The 23,690-nt window shown below is 39.8% G+C and overlaps 1 non-coding gene across 1 annotated transcript; it reads right to left on the bottom strand.

Annotated features, from left to right (window-relative positions):
- Positions 1-14,028: 14,028 nt before the first annotated feature.
- Positions 14,029-14,100, bottom strand: TRNAW-CCA (transfer RNA tryptophan (anticodon CCA)). The gene has a single exon. It is a non-coding gene; the product is annotated as a tRNA-Trp (tRNA).
- Between the last annotated feature and the right edge of the window lie 9,590 nt (positions 14,101-23,690).

The following is a 23,690-nucleotide window of genomic DNA, read 5'->3' as shown; positions in this document are numbered from 1 at the left end:
GAAACTGAGACTCCAAGAAGGTATATTACTTGCTCAAAATACACAGCAAGTTAGCTCTAGACTTATAAATCCAACCAGTCACTTCCCGAATTTAAATATTTGACCTTTGCACATGCCTCACAGATATATACTGGGTAGATAAGACATCTTCCACCACAGTGTTTGGATAAACTAGGGCTATAGGAATTTAAGAAAGACAGCACATTTCTTTCCCAGTCAGAGAAGGGGCAAGAAACCTTGAAAGATAAAAAAGCCTTTCCAGTGAAAAAGGGAAAGCCATTTCTAACAGAAGTTTCAGCATTAAACTCTAAGTGGAGAGAGAGTGTAGGGTAGATTTGAGGTGTAGCAAATAGTGTGATGTTCCTGGAGTGGGGAGGGGATGAAGATGAAAAAGTTGCTGAACAGATGAGGGGGCCTTAACACTTCCAAGATTCCCACTAGGGACACAATCATTACCAGTTCCGAGGGGCCAGTTTTAATTTCTGTGTCAATGGCTTTTGCCATTTCATGTAGTTGTTAACAGTGTTGGAAAAGAGGAGTTGCTTGCATGGAAGTGCCTTGTGGTGTAACTTATTTACCTCTACTAAAATCCTGGGCATACTCTCCACTGACTGTTTCCATACTTATACTACAAACTAGCTCTCTGTTTGCAAAGGCTGAATCTTGTACCTGTGTTTTCTTCCAGACCTACCCCCTTCTTTTGTAGCTCCTTTGAGGGTCCCACCTTGACTTTCCAAGTTGTTGAGACTGCACAAAAGAAATATGGGACACATGCAAATTTAGATATTTGCCCTTTGACCTCACCCACTGAGCAATTTGATCTGGGATTCTCCTTCTCCTTGACCACCACCTTTGTAGCTGACTTGCTTTTACCTCACCTCCCTAATCAGTATGATGCCAAGATCCAACTTCTGACCTTCCAGCTGTGCTTTTCTCTCTCTTCCTTAACTCTGAGCTCTGGAACAACCTTAAGGAGAGCAGCCCTTCTATCTCGATGTCTCCTGGGGCATCTGCTCCCACAGACATCCCAGTGACTCTCCCATCTGTCCTCTGGACGGGGGAATGAAGAGAGCACTTGGCAGTGAGCCTGAATAGCGATAGTACAATTGATTAGCCACTTACCCCATGCCCTGTGTGTTTTGTATATATTATTTCCAGTGCTTACAACTCTTCAAGATTGTGAATGATTATTCCTAAGATTCACAAGTTTATAAGTCAATAAAGCTAGCTAGAGCGGTTAAACCTCACATGTGGTTGAACTTGGTAATCACTGGTGAACTGGATTTCAACACTTCTCTCCCACTGCTCTTTCTCACTTAAACATTTGCTCCTTTTAGTGTTTAATATGTTACTGCTACAATAAACATGAGAAATTGTTTTAATTTGAATGTTCATAAAATTGTGCCAAGAAATGAAAAATAATCCTGAATGTCTGTGCTCAGGAGAACTAAAGTAGGATAAATACTACCAAGTAGTTGAACTCTTATTATTCTCAAGAATATGCTAATATTTGAACTAGTTCATCAAGCCACTCTGGTGGATATTTAAATGAACAGTTGTAAAATTTTACATCATGGAAGAACACATCATTTCCCTACTTCCACAGCTCTTGATATTATTAATAGGTATAGGTTAAGCCAGCAGATCTTTTTAATCCTTGTTTACATTCATGAAATGGTGTGACATGTATTAGAAATAACTATTTGGTAAAAAGTGAGGCACTCTGCAATACTAATTTTGGCAATCTTTAAAATCTAAAGATACGCTTAACTTCTATTTTCAATTCTGTCAACAAAAGGTAGTTATTATTAACAGCAGTTTATTTTATGATATATTATTTATGTATCACTATTATATAATATTACATTACTATTATTATGATTTATTCTCAGCTTAGCCTAAAAGAACCTTCACCACTACATTTCCAGCCCACACCCCAGCTCTCCCCACGCTTATCCTTGTCTCCAGCCGTGTGCCTCCCATCGTTGCCCCAAGGGCACTGTCCTGCCTCCTGCCTCTGTGCATGCATCTGTACTGCCCTTCCTGCCTGTGAAGACTCCAGACTCCCTTTGCTTTCTGGCTCAGCTGGTAAAGAATCTGCCTGCAATGTGGGAGACCTGAGTTCGATCCCTGGGTTGGGAAGATCCCCTGGAAAAGGGAAAGGCTACCCACTCCAGTATCCTGGCCTGGAGAAGTCCACAGGGTCACAAAGAGTCAGACACGACTGAGCGACTTTCACTTTCATTTCACTTTCACTTAAAATCCAACACAGGCATCAGCTCCTCCAGGAAGCTTTCCTCTTATCCTCCAGTGTTATTCGATGCTCATCACTGGGCTCTCATAGAGCCCCATACCTATGTCCTCCATGGCTAACACTGCAGGGTGACCTTAAGTATCCCCTTTCAGAATGTAAGCTTTTCAGAGGGAAAGCACCACAGAATCACACATACAATATCGAGCGCAGTGCACCATCACATCTAACAGACACCAAAAAATATTAGTTGAAGGCAGGAAAGGGAAATTTCCAGAAGGAAAATCAAGGCCCATAGCAGGTATGTGATTTGCCCAATATCACAAAACTGGTAAGTGGTATAGTCTCTGTAGAATTCATTCCACCTATATCCTGGGGTCAGGTCCAATCCACTATTCTACACTGCTCTATCACTAGTTTGGGGCTCTGGGTATTTCAGAAAGAGTGGAGGTATAAAAACATTATCTTATAAGTATTTGATAAACTTAAAGAATTTGAAACAGAAATACTTAAACTAAACATATTACTTTGACAAAAACTAGAAAACCAGGCAAGCATACTAACAGCTGAATCACTAACAACATTGCACTTATTGTAATCTTTCTGGGTAAGTGAAGAACAAGAAGAAGCTAATTCTAAAATGTATACCTACATATTTACCTACGTTTAAACCAAGGAGAAGTGATTCATAGCTTAGCCGGTAAGGAATCTGCCTGCAATGCAGGAGACCCAGGTTTGATCCCTGGGTTGAGAAGATCCCCTGGAGAAGGAAATGGCAACCCACTCCAGTATTCTTGCCTGGAGAATCCCATGGACAGAGGAGCCTGGAAAGCTATAGTTCATGGGGTTGCAAAAGTCAGACACAACTAAGCGGCTAAACCACCACCACCAAACCAAGGAGAAAGGCGATTCTATAACTCAAATGAATAGTCAAAATAAACATGAGAATTTTCCTTTTTGTCTTATCCAAGCCAATATATTATTTATCAATAAAACCAAAGGTCTATTATGGTTATTGAATTTCTAGGGCCATTTTGCCAAAAGCAAGCAAAGTATTTGTGGTATTCACACCACATCTCAATCAAAGCAGTGGTTGGAAAAACCATTATGATAGATCTGAGTCCTTATTCATCAAGAATTTCTATATCATTCTTTAATTGAGAAGAAGTCAGATTTCCAGTTGTGCACGGCCTTCTATGGCATATAAAAGACTGGATGAATTGTGAAATAGTAACTACACATCAAGGATTTAGGATGTACATGAGCAATCATTAAATTCTTCCCAGTAGCACTCCCACAGTATTGTGCCTCCAGTTAGGCAGAAGTAAATAAAGCTGGCTGTCAAGGTGATACCAAAGGACCTTTTCCAACAGCACTTGCCTACTCCACTCCACTCTGCGGTGGAGGCCTGCAACAGAACTGCTCGAGGTGCCCAGGAGCAGCTTCTGCTTTCCTGTCCCTAGAACAGCGTTCACCTCTGGAATGTGCTCTTCCCACTCAGTCTTTTTGGTAAACAAACAAACAAAAAGATATACTTTATTGAAGTATAATTGATACACACAAAAAAACTTTACATAATTAATATTCATGATTTGATGTGTTTGGACATATGCACACACGCTTTAAACCATCACCACAATCAAGGTAATAAACATATCCATTATCTCTGAAAGTTTCTTTCTGTCCCTTTATTTTTATTGTTGGTGGTAGCGGGTTGTTTTATCTTTGTGTGTGGGTATAGAAATACTGGGCTTCTCTGGCGGCTCAGATGGTAAAGAATTCATCTACAATGCAGAGACCAGGGTTCAATCCCTGGCTGGGGAAGATCTCCAAGACTCAGACACGACTGACTCACTTTCACTTTTTCATGAAGAGAATGCTTAACATAAGTTCTACCCTCTTAACAAATCCTTAACTCCATGACATAATATTATTATAAATAATATATAATGTATACACTATGTTGTACAGTAGATTTGTAGAATTTATTCATCTTTCAGAACTGAAAGTTTATATCAAGTTGAAAAATCTTTTTTTGCCCAAATGCTTCTGTTCACCTACAAAGCTATCAAAATACCACAACTTAGAAATAAAACAAAAGAGAAAAACCTGCCTGGTTCAACCAAATTCTCTTTACTCTCTTTGAAGTTATGATTCAGGTAAACAAATCCTGTCAAGAGCTATGTGTTGAATGAGTGGCCCCTTCTAAATATTTTTGTATGTTCCTGATCACTCCATAGTGAGTTTTTGGAACGAGCCTTGTCATCTCTGTGTCTTTCTCTAGGTCCATAATCCCTCAGCAAATGTGTCATATTCACTGTAACAATCATACCATTGGAAATGGTACGAATGATCTATGTCATTTCCGTATTCTGGCTAAACCTGTGGATGCTCGCTCAGAACTGTTGGTAGGAAATATCTCTGAGCACCTGCGAGGCTGAAAATGGGAAACATGCCTCATGCTCCTTTGTAGCATCTTGGGCTGGATGACCACATCTTTGCTGACTCCCTGCTCTCTGAGTCACCTGTACATGAAAGGGGAGCTTTTATCCCAGCATCTCAAAAATCCTCCACTTGGAAGAAAGAGCCTATTTTCTCTGAAGGATAAAAGTGAAATTGCAACGATGGGAAATGTGTCTCACCCAGGTGCAGGGCTCTGTAGGAGTCAGCTCTGAGACAGACTCACATGTCTCTCAATCAATAGGCCACTTTGAAACTTTCCTCTCCAAAATGTCTGAAACCAAGCTGACCAAAGCAACTCAGAAACCTAAGGCATGTAACTCAGGTCACACAAGGTGCCTTTCAGTCACTGACATCATCTCTTATTATCGACAAATAAGGCAAAGTCACAGTTTGCAGTAGATGAAGACACATGACTCAAACCAAAGGTGCTTGGCTTCAGTTCCTAAAACGATTATTCTTACTTAACACAGTGTGGCCACTACCTACCCTAATCTCTGAGCTGCACCCTGTCTGTGCATGTGGCATGCATAGTCCCTTTTCTTCTATGGATCTGCAGTTTCCCCTAAAGGAACAGGACCTTAACAATATCAGCAAACCACCATCAAAAATACTGTCTGACACTTAGTAGGCATACAGTAAACATTTGTTGAATTAATGATTGAATGGAAATTGACTGAGGATCGATGGGTCCAGCTTCTAACAGCTCTTGAGCTCAGAGGAAAGGTACTCTGTAAATTAGGACTCAGGGCTGTTAACACGAGTTGGCTGCTGTTCAACCCCATATTGGGTATGATATAAACTTCTAAATACAATCTGTACACTTAGAGGCTCAAAGGAGCTCTAGAGATTGCATTTATATCCCATGTAAATGATTTCTGAAATAATGATAATGATAACCCCTTTTAGTTGGAGTTCTTTTCAGTTCGCAAAGCACTTTCACATCCATTATCACACTGACCCCTCCCAACAACTCTGTGGAACTGATCTTATCATCTTTAGGTTGAAGAAACTGGGCTCAGAAAAGGGACGTGACTTGTCACACCAGCTAGTAAGAAACAAAACAGGATCTCAACATTAACCCTCCCCAGGCAGTACTTCTGGTACCACATGGCACCTACCTTTGAATTGATTTCTTTTTAAAGAAACAAGAATAATTCAGCCAAGACAGTTTAGTTTTTGACTGGACAAGTCTCAATGATAACTTTGTAAAAAAGTATCCCGCTTTGAAGATGGATTCTTGTTTCTTCTTTCTAATCTGGTTTCTTAACAGGTATTATGTTGCTTTTAAATCTTAGTGAGTTGGGGTTATAAGGGACCTCAGAGCTCATTTATCCCTTCATTCAGATATCTATTATGATCCTACATCACTGTGAAGTAAACACACAGTTCTGGGGAGGGCATAGTACATAGTGATATGTTTGCCATCAAGGATCCCAGCTGGGCAAGAGCACAGGATATGAAACAAAGTGGAAATTGATAAGCAGAATCTGCAAGTCAAAACAAGTGACTGCTTCCAGTTAGGACATTCAGGGAAAGCTTCATGGCATTAGAAATACAGAGAATTATACCAGTGAGAACAGATCAAGGAGAGAGGGACTTAGAGATGCAAAAGCAGAGTCAGATTGCCTTGTGGGCAGGAGAGAGAAGTGGGGATTTTTAGAGTACAGTCAACTACCATACCCACAGGTTCCACATCCAATCAACCACAGAACAAAAATATTTTTAAAATCCCTAAAGTTCTAAATGGAAAAACTTGAATTTGCCACACTGGCAACTATGTACACAGCATTTACATTGTATTAGTTATTATAAGTAACCTAGAGGTGATTTAAAATACATGGGAGGATGTTCATAGGTTATCTTCAAATATGGTACCATTTTATATAAGAGACTTGAGCATAAGCAGATTTTGGTATCACAGGGGGTCCTGTAACTGATCCCCTCCATACATACCAAAGGATGTCTTTATGCAGAGGGGTGGCGCTACAGAAGGCTGGAGCCAGATGGCAGAGGGCCTTGAATGCCAGGTTCACTTGCAGATGAGGAAACCAAGGCCCAGAGAGATCTGGCTCTCCTCTTTTCATCCCTTTCTCTCATACATTTCTGAGACTGCATCTGCTAATATCTTCTCAGCTGTTAACAACAAGGAAAACCAACGTCTTGACTAACAAAAGCTAAAACATTTCCTGGGTATTTTTTCCCCAAACATCACACTGTCAAAAGGTAGAAAATACTACTCAACCTAGGCCCACACAATAGGCTTTGGAAAATGTCTGGATGTGAGACAGGTCACAAGTGTGTTTTCTCAGGGAATGTTTCAGCTATCTCCGCTTGACTGTGGCACCTCATCCCACGCTAAGTTTCCTCACCTCCTTCTACTTCTTCCAGTGTGCTTGGCTTGAGCATTTCATTGGCCCTATCACACACACAGGTGGCTTCACATTTCCTGTAACTTCCCTAGTCCCCTCTCTGAACCTGGCATCAGCAACTTTTGCTGTCTGACACAAGGCATAAATAATTTGTGCACCTACAACTGGCCGTAAGTAATGCCCTTTTCTTGTGAGCACACAAGTGTATGTGTACTTTCGTGATACTGTGGAGAGCAAGACAACCCTGAAACCAGTCAAGGAATGAGGCAGAGTGGAAAGAGCACAGGTAAGGCAGTTAGGGGATCAGAAAACCTGGTCTGATCCTTCTTTATAGACTCTAGTTTGTTCTGTGACCTTGGTCAACCAACATCTCTCCTCTCTGAACTTGTTTAGTTCAGTTCAGTTCAGTCGCTCAGTCGTGTCCGACTCTTTGCAACCCCATGAATCGCAGCACGCCAGTCCATCACCAACTCCCAGAGTTCACTCAAACTCATGTGCATTGAGTTGGTGATGCCATCCAGCCATCTCATCCTCTGTCGTCCCCTTCTCCTCCTGACCTCAATCCTTCCCAGCATCAGAGTCTTTTCCAGTGAGTCAACTCTGCATGAGATGGCCAAAGTACTGGAGTTTCAGCTTTAGCATCAGTCCTTCCAAAGAACACCCAGGACTGATCTCCTTTAGAATGGACTGGTTGGATCTCCTTGCAGTCCAGGGACTCTCAAGAGTCTTCTCCAACACCACAGTTCAAAAGCATCAATTCTTTGGTGCTCAGCTTTCTTCACAGTCTAACTCTCACATCCATACATGACCACTGGAAAAACCATAGCCTTGAGAGGACAACAATAATATCTAGCTGACCAGCTTACAGTTCAGGTTTGTCTTAAGTATCTAATGGTTTAATGGATATGAAAGTTGTCTATAAGCTATCCATTGCTAAGCAAACTGGAGTCCTGTTATAATTATCATGACTCATCTTGTCATTTATAGGTTCAGTATTAACCATAAAAGAGACCTCAAAGATCATCAATCCCAAGTCTTTTGTTTTCTGAATAAGGAAGCAAGTCTAGATAAAGGGGAAGTGACATGTTCAAGTCACACTCGAAGTTAATATCAAGTCTGAAACTAGAGGCATGACTCCCAACCCCGAGGTCACTGTACTAAAACCAAAGTCTATGCTATCAAGTAACCTTCCAAACAAGGCCTGTATGGGACTTACGGCATTTTTTCAGTGATAGTTTCTGTGTTGATCCAGAACAGAGTAAGGGAAGCTATTCACACCATGTACACTTAAATGAAAAATGAAGCACACAGATCAAGTGATTGGGCAAAGTCCCAACAAGAAGAGATGAATAAGAAGAAAATAGCAGAAAGTCAGCTTCTCCCTGTGGGTCAACCTTCCAGGTCAGACGGCATTGCCAAATTCCTGAAACAGCAACATTCTTTTTGCTGCTTCAAAATCACAAGGGCTATCCTCCTCAGGAGCCTGCACAATACACATCCATATATTTGAGCTAAACATTTCATTTGAAGAGTCTCATGACTCCACTCACAGAAATTTGAGTCTGGCAGACACAGGATGGCCAATTTTGCTCAACTCAGTCACCTTCTCACTCATACCCATTCTGATGATTTTGGCAAAAGCTCATTTCCTGGGAACTCTGGGCAGACAATCACCTCTGCTTAATCTTACTCCTCCCCCAGCCTCCCCGTCTATGATATCACATGTCATTTCAGTCCATGAAACAGAAGGTTCTCTTTAGTATAAACTCTAACTTACCAGTCCGATACCTTGGGGGTCACATGTGTTTCAAGAACGTATACTTATTTGAGTTTAGAAAGATAGTTCAGGACATTTTTATTATATACTACACAAATCTCTGCAGGATCTGGGGAAGGATCTCATAATCAAATGCTTTACTATTTCTTCAACAAAATATTTAAATGTTCTTAATAAGTCGGTAAAGGAAGGACTATAAACAGCCTTGTTTTTTGGCAAGTCAGGTTTTGCTACTAAATGCCACTTACAGAAACGTGGTCAGATGTCCAAGCTTTCTGGACTTGGGAATTGCAGATAAGCAATGTGTATCTGCAGTTTCTCTGTTTGTACAATCGCTCAGTTTAAGTCAACTAGCATTGATGCTTCCATTTGTCTCTCTAAGAGAATTATCAGTGTTAGTGGTCATGTACTGGACTGATTTTTCCCGTGGACCTTTGCTTTCTTCATAAAGAAATACCACAGAAAATAAAATAGGTGTAAGGTAGGGTGTCATTATTTGTTGATACTTTTGTCTCTGTTTTCAAGAGTGGCATCTTTGGTGTCAGCAGAGGGACCAAGTGCCTGCCTTCAGGTAAATTATCAGTGTGACCATGGGACAGACAGAAAGACAGAGACAGGGTCTACTCCAAAAATGATTCTTCTACAGACCGAGTTTTGTCCCTCCAGAACCCATATGTTGAAGCTCTAATCCCCAAAGCAACTATGTGGAGATATCGTTTGTAAGGAGGTAATTAGGTAAGGTGAGTTTATAAGAGGTGGCAACCTAATGCAATGGGATTAATAAATACCTCTGTTAGAATAGACACCAGAGCTTGCTCACTCATGTGCATTTCCAGGCTGCAGAAGGCCACAGCAAGATGGTGGCTGTCCACCTGCAAGCCAGAAGAAAGTCCTCACAGGAACCAGTTCACTGGCACTTAGATTGTAGAGTTCCCAGCTTCCAGAAACGAGAGGAACAAATTTCTGCTGTTTAAGCTACTCAGACCGTGGTATTTTGTTATGGTAGCCTGAAGTGACTAATACAATCATTGCTATAACTCTGCTTCTCATATTGACTATCTTCTTACACTGTACAGTCATGAGTTTTACTCATAGTAATTTTGTTTGGGGTATACGTACAAGGCCTTACAATTTGTAGAACATTCGTTGAACACTGAGCTCAGTGTTGGAAGATCTAAATTCTAGATCTGACTTTCCCACCAGCTAGATGACTCTAGACAGGTCACTTCCTTTCTCTGGGACTCAGAGTTACAGACTGGATAATCTCTAAGTTTCCCCCTGCAATGATCCTCTAAGATACTGAGAATTTAACCACACTTAGTTTCCATTTCCCAGAATTGCTTTTTTGGCAGTCAGGAAACAACACAAGAATCATTATGCCACCCCTTCTCCTCACCCCAACCCTAAGGCCATTTTGATTGTTCTCACACTTCCCTCTAGCGCCTTAGCAGGATCCATGAAGCTGTTTGTGTTGCTCAAGTGGAAGAACCACGTCATGAGTGTCCTTGTAAGCTTGACTGTGGTTATAGCTGCCCCAAGAATTGCTGATGACCTGTGTTTCTGAAAAGATGCTGAGATAAATGTAAATTATGGCAGGGTCAATTTGGGGGCAGGAAGTAGTTCTTCCCAAATTCCCCCATCTGGCAAAAGCCTATGAGGTAAGGAGGCAAAGATAAAGGAAATAACCTCTACATATATGAACTACCTTCCTGTCAGAGGGCAGGTCTAGAAAGGAGATACTAAGGCACGGACACGACTTCTTCCACCAGAAGAGTTTTTGTTCTGCTTTGCTTTTCCCACCTTGCTTCTGGCCAGAGAGGCCTAATGCTGTGACTATTGCCCTTACGAGTCAGGCAGACAAGTGGCCACGTCCTCTGCCCAGCTATCATTTCTTCCTCTTTTCCTAAGTAAGATCTTCCATTCTGGCATTCAGTTCTTCCCCCTTTTCCACCAAACCCTTTATCCCCAGGCCTGACTGCACTGCCTTTTCTCTTCTCCTTATCCTAACACATTAAAGCAACAGCAACCCTATAACACGAAAAGCTTAATTTTACCCTCTAATCAGTGTTCAAACTGTAATACAGCTGATGGATTATCACTGACATGAGCCGTGCCATCTTTGAGTTATATTGCCATGTCCCTCAAACTTTTACAAAAGTATTTCTGCCAGAGGTTTCCCGTTCTGGTTGTGAATCAGAATCACTTGAAAATTTTGTTTGAAATGCAGATTTTCAGGCCAAATTGCAGACATCCTGAACCAGAATTTGTAAAGTGTGCCTTAGAATCTCCATTTTACTAAGCTCCCCAGTACTTCCTAAGTAACTAGCCTAATATGAGTCATGTGGAAGTAGTAATGTTGGTTTCTTGGTCACAGGAGCAGAGAACTCATGTCTTTAATTCTGATATTGGTGTTAATTCTCAATCTTTGTTGCATATAACAAACATTCTAACTAGTTTAACCAAAAAAAGGGAGGATTTATTGTAAGGACACTAGAGTGGATCATGAAACACCAATAAAAAAATGCAGCTGGGCTCGAGAACAACTAGAAAGTCAGAACTCTGTCTCACATCGTGACTGGCATCTGAATATCTACCTGGTTTTTCTGTCTCACCTCAGATAGCCTTCTTCCTCTTCTCAGTGACAGAATGTTAACTGCCATCATTTCCAAAGTGCTGCATTTAACAGACCATACACCCAGATAACTCTCTCTCCCTCTCCTCCTCCCCTCTCTCTCTCCTATTAAAGGATTTCTGAGTCCCATGCTTTTCTATCAGGTGGTTTCTTTGCCTGCTTACTATGGCTGGCATGAGGCTGACGCAGAAGCCCTCAGTCATCCTGTGGCTCGGGACCGATGGTGGCCACAGTTCTTAGAACATTGGGAAGTTCCTATAAAGGACAGTTGGAGGGAGCAGTGTTGGGTAAACAAAGCAATGTGTACACCCTCCAATGCCTCTCTCTCAGTGCTCATCATGGTGCTTTCTTCCTAATAAATGCTTAATGAACATTCATTAATCAGAGCACTGTGCCAGAAGTAGTCAGAAGATCTGATCCCTGATGACAGTACCAGTACCGACTAGCTGTGTAAACATCAACTCTCTAAATCAGTGTATCTAAATAGTGCAAATAACTGTATGGTTATTTGGTGGACAGAAAAAATTCAAAAACTTATACACATTCCTTTACAAGTATGATAAACCACAAAAAACTCTATAAATATGAAGTACAAGTTTTATCAATCTTAAAAAATATATCGTTGGATTGTTACCTTCCGATTAAGTATTAAAGACTTATGTCCCTGATTTAGTAAGGTCACTTTATTTATGGGAATGCAAACAGAAACAGAGTCTACCTTGTTTGAAAAATTTCCCTTTTATCAAAGTTATCTACAGTTTGAATATCATACTTCGATAGAGTCCACTTCTAGGAGCAAGTCTGAAAACCCACGACATGCTAAACAATACATGCTAAGCTCTTGACCCACAGGGTCTCATTTAATACTGACAATGATCCTTTTAATTAAGTGTACGTAGTATCTTCAGTTTACACAAAAGGAATCTCAGTCTTAGAAAGGTTTGGATAATTTGCCCAAGGACACCCAGATAATAAGTGGTAGAACCTAGATTCAAACCGACTTCTCAATAAAATCAGTGCGCTGAAATTTGTCTTTCTTAAAATGTCATGGAAATTTCTACCCGGAAACACATTACTGCTAATAGTTTCCCTATAAGTCACTTTAAGATATGACTACTAACTCAATAGTATCATTATAGCTAAAATATAGCACATTTCCTCCTCAAGACTGAAACTGTAAGTGTTCTATACTGAATTATTCCCTGAACCTCATTCTGATATATTTTTAATTGAAAAACACTGTTTAGACTAAATGTAAAAAAGTAAATGGCAAAATCTGTTTATAAGCCAGATATAAAATGCAAGATGATTCTTAAAATATTTTTTCAAGACTTAAAAGAATTTTACAAGATTCAACTTGTAAATTACCAACAAATATATCAATTTTTATCTTAATTTGTGACACTTTTGGTCCCATAGCCTACCTCTACTCCTCTCTCTCAGTCTTTTCTCTTTCAGATGTAGCATTTTAATGAAGATTTTCAAACAAAATCAAAGTCCTCTGACATGATATAAATGCTATAATGATTTTATACAGCATAAAATCATTGAACCATAGAATATTAGAGTCAGAGTGAATCTTAGTAATTATCTGATATAAACCAGTTTAAAAAAAACAAACTGAGACCAAGAGAGAAAACTTAAATAGCAAGTCTGTTTTCTTCTGTGTGTGTGTGCTTAGTTACTCAGCCGTGTCCCACCCTTTGCAACCCCATGGACTGCAGCCCACCAGGCTCCTCTGTATTTGGGGATACTCCAGGCAAGAATACTGGAGTGAATTGCCATGCCCTCCTTCAGGGGATCTTCCCAACCCAGGGATTGAACCCAGGTCCGTGGATAATTCTATAGAGAACACTGATTTAGAAGTTAAAAAACACAGTCAGATTGCTAAGTACTATAAGTCAATTCCTCATTCTTATCTCAGTTTATCCGTCTGAGAAAGATAAGCATGCATTAAATGATCTCTAAGAGAATCAAATCCCTTATGATTATACAGTGGAAGTGAGAAATAGATTTAAGGGCCTAGATCTGATAGAGTGCCTGATGAACTATGGAATGAGGTTCATGACATTGTACAGGAGACAGGGATCAAGACCATCCCCACGGAAAAGAAATGCAAAAAAGCAAAATGGCTGTCTGGGGAGGCCTTATAAATAGCTGTGAAAAGAAGAGAGGCGAAAAGCAAAGGAGAAAAGAAAAGATATAAGCATCTAAATGCAGAGTTCCAGAGAATAGCAAGAAGAGATAATAAAGCCTTCTTCAGCAATCAATGCAAAGAAACAGAGGAAAAGAACAGAATGGGACAGACTAGAGATCTCTTTAAGAAAATTAGAGATACCAAGGGAACATTTCATGCAAAGATGGGCTCGATAAAGGACAGAAATGGTCTGGACCTAACAGAAGGTGAAGGTGAAGTTGCTCAGTCGTGTCTGACTCTTTGCGACCCCATGGACTGTAGCCTACCAGGCTTCTCCATCCATGGGATTCTCCAGGCAAGAATACTGGAGTGGGTTACCATTTCCTTCTCCAGGGGATCTTCCCAACCCAGGGATCGAACCCGGGTCTCCTGCATTGGAGGCAGACGCTTTAACCTCTGAGCCACCAGGGAAGCCCAAGCAGAAGATATTAAGAAGAGGTGGCAAGAATACACAGAAGAACTGTACAAAAAAGATCTTCACGACCCAGATAATCATGATGATGTGATCACTAATCTAGAGCCAGACATCCTGGAATGTGAAGTCAAGTGGGCCTTGGAATGCATCACTATGAACAAAGCTAGTGGAGGTGATGGAATTCCAGTTGAGCTGTTTCAAATCCTGAAAGATGATGCTGTGAAAGTGCTGTACTCAATATGCCAGCAAATTTGGAAAACTCAGCAGTGGCCACAGGACTGGAAAAGGTCAGTTTTCATTCCAATTCCAAAGAAAGGCAATGCAAAAGAATGCTCAAACTACTGCACAATTGCACTCATCTCACATCCTAGTAAAGTAATGCTCAAAATTCTCCAAGCCAGGCTTCAGCAATACGTGAACCGTGAACTTCCTGATGTTCAAGCTGGTTTTAGACAAGGCAGAGGAACCAGAGATCAAATTGCCAACATCTGTTGGATCATGGAAAAAGCAAGAGAGTTCCAGAAAAATATCTATTTCTGCTTCATTGACTATCCCAAAGCCTTTGACTGTGTGGATCATAATAAACCGTGGAAAATTCTGAAAGAGAAGGGAATACCAGACCACCTGACCTACCTCTTGAGAAATCTGTATGCAGGCCAGGAAGCAACAGTTAGAACTGGACATGGAACAACAGACTGGTTCCAAATAGGAAAAGGAGTACATCAAGGCTGTATATTGTCACCCTGCTTATTTAACTTCTATGCAGAGTACATCATGAGAAACGCTGGGCTGGAAGCAGCACAAGCTGGAATCAAGATTGCCAGGAGAAATATCAATAACCTTAGATATGCAGATGATACCACCCTTATGGCAGAAAGTGAAGAGGAACTAAAAAGCCTCTTGATGAAAGTAAAAGAGAGTGAAAAAGTTGGCTTAAAGCTCAACATTCAGAAAACGAAGATAATGGCATCTGGTCCCATCACTTCATGGGAAATAGATGGGGAAACAGTGGAAACAGTGTCAGACTATTTTTTGGGGCTCCAAAATCACAGCAGATGGTGATTGCAGCCATGAAATTACAAGATGCTTACTCCTTGGAAGGAAAGTTATGACCAACCTAGATAGCATATTCAAAAGCAGAGACATTACTTTGCCGACTAAGGTCCATCTAGTCAAGGCTCTGGTTTTTCCTGTGGTCATGTATGGATGTGAGAGTTGGACTGTGAAGAAGGCTGAGCGCTGAAGAATTGATGCTTTTGAACTGTGGTGTTGGAGAAGACTCTTGAGAGTCCCTTGGACTGCAAGGAGATCCAACCAGTCCATTCTGAAGGAGATCAGCCCTGAGATTTCCTTGGAAGGAGTGATGCTAAAGCTGAAACTCCAGTACTTTGGCTACCTCATGCGAAGAGTTGACTCATTGGAAAAGACTCTGATGCTGGGAGGGATTGGGGGCAGGAGAAGGGGACGAGAGGATGAGATGGCTGGATGGCATCACGGACTCGATGGACATGAGTCTGAGTGAACTCCAGGAGTTGGTGATGGACAGGGAGGCCTGGCATGCTGCGATTCATGGGGTTGCAAAGAGTCGGACACAACTGAGCGACTGAACTGAACTGAAGAGAACTTCCACCTCTAGGGTATTTTTCCTTAATTTTTCTCACCCATAAAGCAATATGCAACTCTATATGACATATAGACTCCCATCCATATTTCTTCTCATGCCTTGAATATTCATATCCACTATTCCAAGTTAACTCAATATCCATATTTTTTACTGATAAATAGAAAGCTATTGGAAGACCAGTTTCCTTAATTTTCAGTTTCACACTCAAATCCATCCTGAAGAGACCACAGACCTTATATAATTTTCTAGAATATGGAATTTCAGTCTAGCTTCATTAGGCACTGTTGATAACCAGAACACAGGGCAATAAAAGAAGGTGTGTGTGTTGGATCCTTTTGGCACAAGTGACAAAATCCCAGCAGTCTGAAGCAAAATGAGAATATACTGGGGGAATACATAAGTACCTTGTGAAATAACTCAACAGCAAAGCCACAACTGGTTTCAGGTACACCTGGAATCAGGTACATGAGACTCCTCAGAATGCCCTCCCCACTCCCTTCACTGCTTCTCTCTAAAAATGGCTTCATTATTTTATTGCGATAGTTTTTACCCTTCCCCACATTTGGAAAACATGTCTTCCAACATCAGTGACGTTCAGCACCCTAACCTTTTAGCCCATAGAGTCACTGACCCTTCTCTTAGCCTGATGATCAAAAGTCTCCGAGAGGTGATTCGGACTTGGCTTGTGTTATGTATGCTGAGCCAAACAATTGAGGTCAGTGGTTAGGGTCATGAGTTATTAATGTAGTTATTCTCTTAAAAAGGAAGTTGATGAGAAAAGGGGAGATTACAGAAAAGAGCCCTTGCAACCTCATTGAAAGGTTTCTACTCCAAAGATAAAGTTCTGGGTTCCATGAGTACAACGCTGGTGTTTCAAATCAAGGGGGAAGTTATTTTCTGATGTGAAAGATAACAGGGAGCTTGAGATTTGCTGCAGCGGGAAAATTAATGACTTGAGTGGAAGTTCAACCCAAGCACCATGTGCATGCATGCTGAGTTATGTCCAACACTTTGTGGCCCTATGGACTGTAGCCTGTCAGGCTCCTCTGTCCTTGGAATTCTCCAGGCTAGAATACTGAGATTGGTTGCCATTTCCTTCTCCAGGGGATCTTCCCCACCCAGGGATCAAACCAGCAGCCCTTATGTCTTTTCCATTGGCAGGTGGGTTCTTTACCACTAGCAACACCTGGGAACCCCAAGCACATTTCTACTCATATTGTACATGCCAATATGCTATGGAGATTGCAGTCTGTTTAAACTTTTTGAACAAAAAATATTAAGTCAGTCTATCAAAAGCCCTACTTTAGATGGCAATACATTTTAAATTTACAGTGACTGATACTATAAATTAGTGTGAGAAAATATAATTTTTTATATAAATTCATCTTTAACACCTTTGGTTCAAGTGAAGTAACATATAATTATGTTTATTCTCAAAAAACGTCATTACTAGCTATACATTTCATATACTCGGTCACAGTTTACCTAAGATTTCTATTCCTTTTTCAGCTTGTTACCTACCACCCAGCTGGAGTTAAAAATACAAGCCCACGACAACAGGAGGGAATGTTCTGTTTCTAGACCCAGAGCAATCCAAGCTGTCCAATAATACGTAACCATTTTCCTGAGTTGTGGGGGTTAGAGTAGCTACCAACCAGCACCCAGCATGGCCTGAAAAGGAGACAAGGAGAACAACACTATTTCTCCTGTGCCAAGAGTCACATCAATATTGTTTTCCTAGCAGTTGAGCATAGAGGAAGGAGGTTTGTATAAACAGTTGTTTTGATTTCTTTGACTTTTCTAGAAATGTAATAAATTTGTTAAAGATATTCTGGATGTGAGAGTTTTTTCTAAACTTTTTGAGGTAGTTTTGGTTCACAGTAAGATTAAAAATAAGATACAGAGATATCCATATATTCCCTGCCCCTTCCACACACATACGTAGCCTCTCCCATTATCAACTTCCCCCACTTCAGCGGTACCTCTGTTACAGTCATTGAATCTACACAAAGTTACCATTTTCACCCAAAATCCATAGGCAACAATAGGGTTCACTCTTGGTAACATACGTTCTACAGCTCTGAATAAACATATCTACTATGACAGTATCTATACTACTAACATCCTCTGTGCTCTATTTATTTATTCCTCCCTCCCCACCAACCACTGCCAACCACTGTCTCCACAGTTTTTACTGTCTCCATGGTTTTGCCTTTTCCAACATGACTTAGTATATAGCACTTTCAGATTGGCTTGTTAGTAAATGCATTAAAGTTTCCTCCATGTCTGTTTATGGCTTGACAGTTCATTTCTTTTAGTCCTAAATAATATTCCATTATCTGAATGTACCACAGTTTGTTTACCCAATCACCTATAGAAACACCTCTTGGTAGCTTCCAAATTTTGGCCATTATAAATAAAACTACCACAAATATCCATGCACAGGTTTTGTGTGAATATTAGTTTTCAGCTCCTGTGAGTAAATACAATAGTACAATTGCTATACCATATGGTATTTTTATTTTGCGAGAAGTCACCTAACCATTTTCCAAGATAGTACCATTTTGCCTTCCCACCAGTAGTGAATGAGAATTCCTGTTGTTCCACATCTTTGCCAGTGTTTGGTGCTGTCAGTGTTTGGGATCTGGGGCATTTTAATAGGTGTATAGTGGTATCTTATTGTTGCTTTAATTTGCATCAGACAAAAAGTTCAATGGCACAGAATAGAGTGCTTAGGAATAGACCCAAAAAGAGAGAGCCAACTAATCTTTGACAAGAATAAAGGCAATACAATGGATAAAAATGAATCTAGAAACAGACGTTACACACTTCATAAAAAATAACTCAAAATAGATCACAGACCTAAATGTTAAAGGCAAAACATAAAAATCCCAGATGACAATAACAGGAGAAAATCTAGATAGCCCTGAATTTATGATGACTTTTTAAGTATGACCCCCAAAAGTACTATCCATGAAAGAATTGATGAGCTGCATTTCATTAAAATCAATTTTTTCTACTCTGTGTAAGACACTGCCAAGAGAATGAAGAGAAAAACCACAAACTAGGAGAACATATTTGCAAAAAGCCATATCTGATAAAGGACTCTTATCCATAACACACAAAGAATTTTAAAACTCAACAATAAGGAAACAAACCAACCAATTAAAAATGGACCAAAGACCTTAATAGACACCAACTAAGATATGCAAATGACAAATGGCATGTGAAAAGGTGCTCCACCTTTTGATCATATGTGATCAAATCCAAGACTTTTAGTCAAAAAAAAGAAGGGACTATTAGTTTGTTCATTTTCAACGATAGGTTGAGATGACTGTTAGATTTCTTAGTAACAACTGTAACAATATTCTATCTAATGTTTTAAAGTTGATCTGTTAAAGATATTTATTTTACTTATAAGGTAACTATTTATTGGGAATAGCATCTAAGTTTTGTTCTCATTCTAAAAATATACTTTTGGTACTAGTTGAGTTAATTAAGGAAAATTGGTGAGGTCATAGCAGGTTAATTATTACAGTTTTTAGCATGTATAATCTCCCATGATAGTTCATTATTTTAAATAAATAGTTTTATATAACATTTTTTTCAAATGAACTTAATTATAATAAATGTAATCTCAAATGTATAAGCCAACTGCCTTTGGAATGATTAAAAATTGTAATGCTATACGAAAATTTCCCTCACCCTTTTAGTAAACTGAGACATAAACTCCATTGTTTTTTAAATAACTAAACACAGGTAAGTACAGATTTACTCTAATTTTGTGATAAATGAGGATATAGAAACATTTACCAACCTTTTCCTTTGTCTATTTAAACATGAGTCAGTAATTACTCCATCTTCCCTTCTCAAAAGCACTTGTGTCAACAGCTTATCAGGCCCTCAGGTTTCTTGTTTTGAAAAAAAAAAAACAAAAAACTTACAGTCTTAGGCTTTAATTTTCATCTTAATTCAGGATAACTGAAATATATATTTAAGATCTATAATAACGTACTTCCACAACACTATATAGTTTAATCAGAATCACAGAATAATAGAAATTTTAGAGAATGTCTAGCCCAAATCCCTTAGTTTTACAGATAAAAGAAAAACAATACTGGAGAATGAAGAAAAATATGCTAAAAATCAGGACAAATTAGCCCAAAGTTAGACTAGGGATGTCAGACTTGAGAATTCAGTGTTCTTCTGATTCCCAGATCAGTGAGTTCTGACCTGCTCAAACTTCTTTAAAATAATGTTTCCTTAGGGACAACAGAGCTAAAAGGGGCAGGAAAATATTGTATTCATGAGAATATACTAGGTTAATTTTCTGCTAGATGTTTAAGAAATACAAGCTTTGCCCTCAAAGAGAATGTAATCTGACAGAAGAGCTCAGGTAGACACATGTGAGAAATAAAATACAGCTTATTTAATTTAGATTAGAAGGAAACACTAGTGCATTTATTGGAAACAAATATAATCCTGAGAAATATACCTATGTAAGAGCAACTGATGATTTCTATCCCTCCTCAAAAATTAAGACCTCTTCATAAATATTACACACAGATAAAGGACAGGTACACTGGACACAATTTAGAAGGAACCAGTGGTTCTATGAACAACATAGAGAAGACAAAGCTGGCTCACAGATATGGGAAAATATTGTGATGTTCCCATAATAAAGGACACTGTGGAAGAGACAGCGTGACAGTGGTACATCTCAGATAGGTAACTTGACTCACACTGATAAAAATCATTTTTAAATGCTTTCCCATGTGCATCAAGAGACACAACTTTTGATGTCTTTACTTCCCAGGGCTTGATCGTATTCCTTCTTAGAGAAGAAATGACGCTAAAGGAGATCACAATATTTCAGATCATTTCAGGCGTCATAGATCAGCAGCAGCAGTTGAGTTGGACAGATCATAAGTTGCCTGACTTTTATATACATTGAGGGCAGAGGAGTGGTGTATATTCCTATTGAGAATTATATCAGGCAAGAATGATGTATACACATCAGCAAAGATATTTTAAATGTTGGAAGATAAAACAGGAAAGAAAATCTGTTATCTAGATCAATTTTGGTGATTAATACTACAGTAAAAAACTGCAAAAAAACTGGGTGATTAAGCTGTTTATCTTCAGATAACATCAAGTTCTTTGCAATGAAAGGGGATCTTAACTCTTGTCTGTTTGCATAATTTATTCTATTTTAATATCACACTGCAATAGTTCTGTTGTGTCTTAACAGTAGTTGTTGCTGCAGTCGAGAATTACTGTCCTGGAAGCCATGTAGAAAGGAAATCTAGTAGGTTGCACAGTCTCAAGCGATGATAAAACATGTGTATATCAGATCATGCTGGTCCATGAGGAGAAAGATATTCAAAAAGATTCCTATCACATGCATCTGGGTAACTTAATAAGCAATATCTAAAACACTAAAATGCAGCAACTTTCTGATCTTTGATATAAACCAAGTATAAAGAATTAAATCATAAGACCTACCTAAAGGCAATTCTCAAGGGAATGAAAAAAAAATTCAAGATAATTGTCCCAATTATTCTCAGAGACTTAGATCATGTTTTCGTCCTTTTTTGTGTGTATGGAGGGGTGGTTGTGCACATCTTGGTACTCAGACTAAGTGATAATATTTGTATGGGCACTCTAAAGAAAACTGAGTTGTTTTGGAGATTCTCTAGAGGGTTTGGTTAAAAAAAACTGTTAGATTTTTAAAACATATAAGATAAATAAAATCACATAGGGGAAATACTAAGCATCAGATTTGATTAAATGTATGAATAAAATAATTAAAAAATTTGAAAAGAAAGTTGAAATTTGTTAAAGATAAAATTTGTCAATAAAATTTTTATTTCAGGTCTTGTTCTTGAAATGGCTGATTCCTGACAAGACTTCTTAATGATGAGCTCTTCAAATTGTCTACAGACATCATCGACGAGAAACAATTCACAAAAGTAGATGATAAAAAATTTAAGGCCACTTTTCTACAATCATCTAAATATTTAAAACTGTGGAAATTACATTTTAAAAACAACTCTTCCTTAACTTGAATTAACAGATGTAATGGTGACTTCTCATGTGACTTGTAAGTGGAGTTTGAATGCAATGAAATTTTTTCATATCAAATATTTCATAACAGTGATAATGCTTTAACTTGCGGATGGTACATTATTGTTAGAACAGTCCTCTGGAGCTAGTTCTGACTCCACTTGAAGGATACTTTGGCCACAAAATTGACAAAAGCCTCCTCTATTAATAAAGACAGATTTGAAAAGTGTTATCACCAGGAGCTTACAGTCAGCCCTCCACAAACCCTTACCAGCTGCACCTTGAGCTATATCAGCAATGTTTTCTGATGAACTGGAATAGGAACTTCTGTCTCATTGCATGTCTCTTTTTCAAAATGGTCATCCCCACACTTGGTACTTGGCAGCTGAGATGGAAATCTAGCTGGGAGAGCACCTCCTGGACACTCAGGGCCTCTTATCAGAACAGAGAATGCCAGCTTTCATTCTTTGAGTTTATGAGTTGCCATGGGGCACACCCTCCAATTCTTCTCCAACCACCCTACCCTCTGAGGAGTTTCTGAGGAGGCTGTTTTTGTCCTGAGGAACTGGCCAAAGGGCTTTAGCTCTGGCAGAGCCTCATCAGCTATAAGCTGATCCATTTCTCACTGCTCACCCATGAAACTCTTCCCAGTACACTGGTTGGGAAGTTCTGCTTTAGCAAACAATTAGTATGTCTCCATGACTTTCTTTATTGGAGAAGGAAATGGCAGCCCACTCCAGTGTTCTTGCCTGGAGAATCACAGGGATGGCAGAGCCTGGTGGGCTGCCATCTGTGGGGTCGCACAGAGTCAGATACGACTGAAGCGACTTAGCAGCAGCAGCAGCATGACTTTCTTTCACAGGTTTCAATGTTCTCCAATTTTCTTAGGCAAGAGCTAGAGAGCAGCAAATTCAGGACTAGGAACTCTCACAAAATGTCTGTTTCCATGTAGTCCAGCTGACTGACTGATGACTTCATCTATCTGTTTATTTGACAACTACTGACCAAGTGCTCTTTCTGTCCAGACACTAAAATAATCTAAATAGGCTGCAAGTGGAATTGAGGAGAGGTTCTAGGAGCCTTCCCTTAGGCACTGGGAGTCTGGAATCTGAACTCTACACTAGAGCGAGGGTATCACCCCCTACCCCATGTGTGCTAAGTCACTTCAGCTGTGTCCTACTCTTTGAGACCCAGGGACTGTAGCCCTGCAGGCTTCTCTGTCCATGGGATTCTCTAGGCAAGAATACTGGAGTGGGTTGCCATGCCCCCATCCAGGGGATCTTCCCAACCCAGGGATTGAACCCACATCTCTTATGTCTCCTGCATCGGCAGGTGGGTTCTTTACCACTAGCACTACCTGGGAAGGCCATCACCCCTACCCCACATCATATCAAACATCAAACCAGCTAACCAGTGACGACCCACACTTGCTTTTCCCAGGATGTGTGTTGCCTCTCCACTAGTTGATATTTAAGGCCTATATTTCTCCGGGCATGACTTATATATTGATACTAAGTGAGGCGAAATACCCAACTGCCAAGACATCTTCAAAACCTGGATCCTTTAGTACTTCAGCCCTAGAATTTCATGGTGTCTAGCCCTCTCAAAGAGAATCTGCAAGGAAACAATGAACAGAAGATTGAATATCAAGTTGACCTACTTTATCTTTCCTGGTGAAGTCCCTCCTCCCCACCCCTGTGCCCTAGCCTTGAAATATTGTAGCCAAGGGAGGGCTCATGTGGCTTATTTCTCTTGGGGCTTTTGGGCTTCAACCAAGTAATAAAACCTGCCCAATTTCCTACAAACCAAGTTAGGCTTCATTCTCTTAAGAACCCCAAAGATCTATGAACTAGGGTTTTTGGATCTTATCTTCAGAGTATATTAACAGAGACGATA

The sequence above is a fragment of the Capricornis sumatraensis genome, chromosome 1 (assembly GCF_032405125.1).
Source record: "Capricornis sumatraensis isolate serow.1 chromosome 1, serow.2, whole genome shotgun sequence".
Classification (NCBI taxonomy): domain Eukaryota; kingdom Metazoa; phylum Chordata; class Mammalia; order Artiodactyla; family Bovidae; genus Capricornis; species Capricornis sumatraensis.
This window is presented reverse-complemented; position numbering and strand designations above follow the sequence as displayed.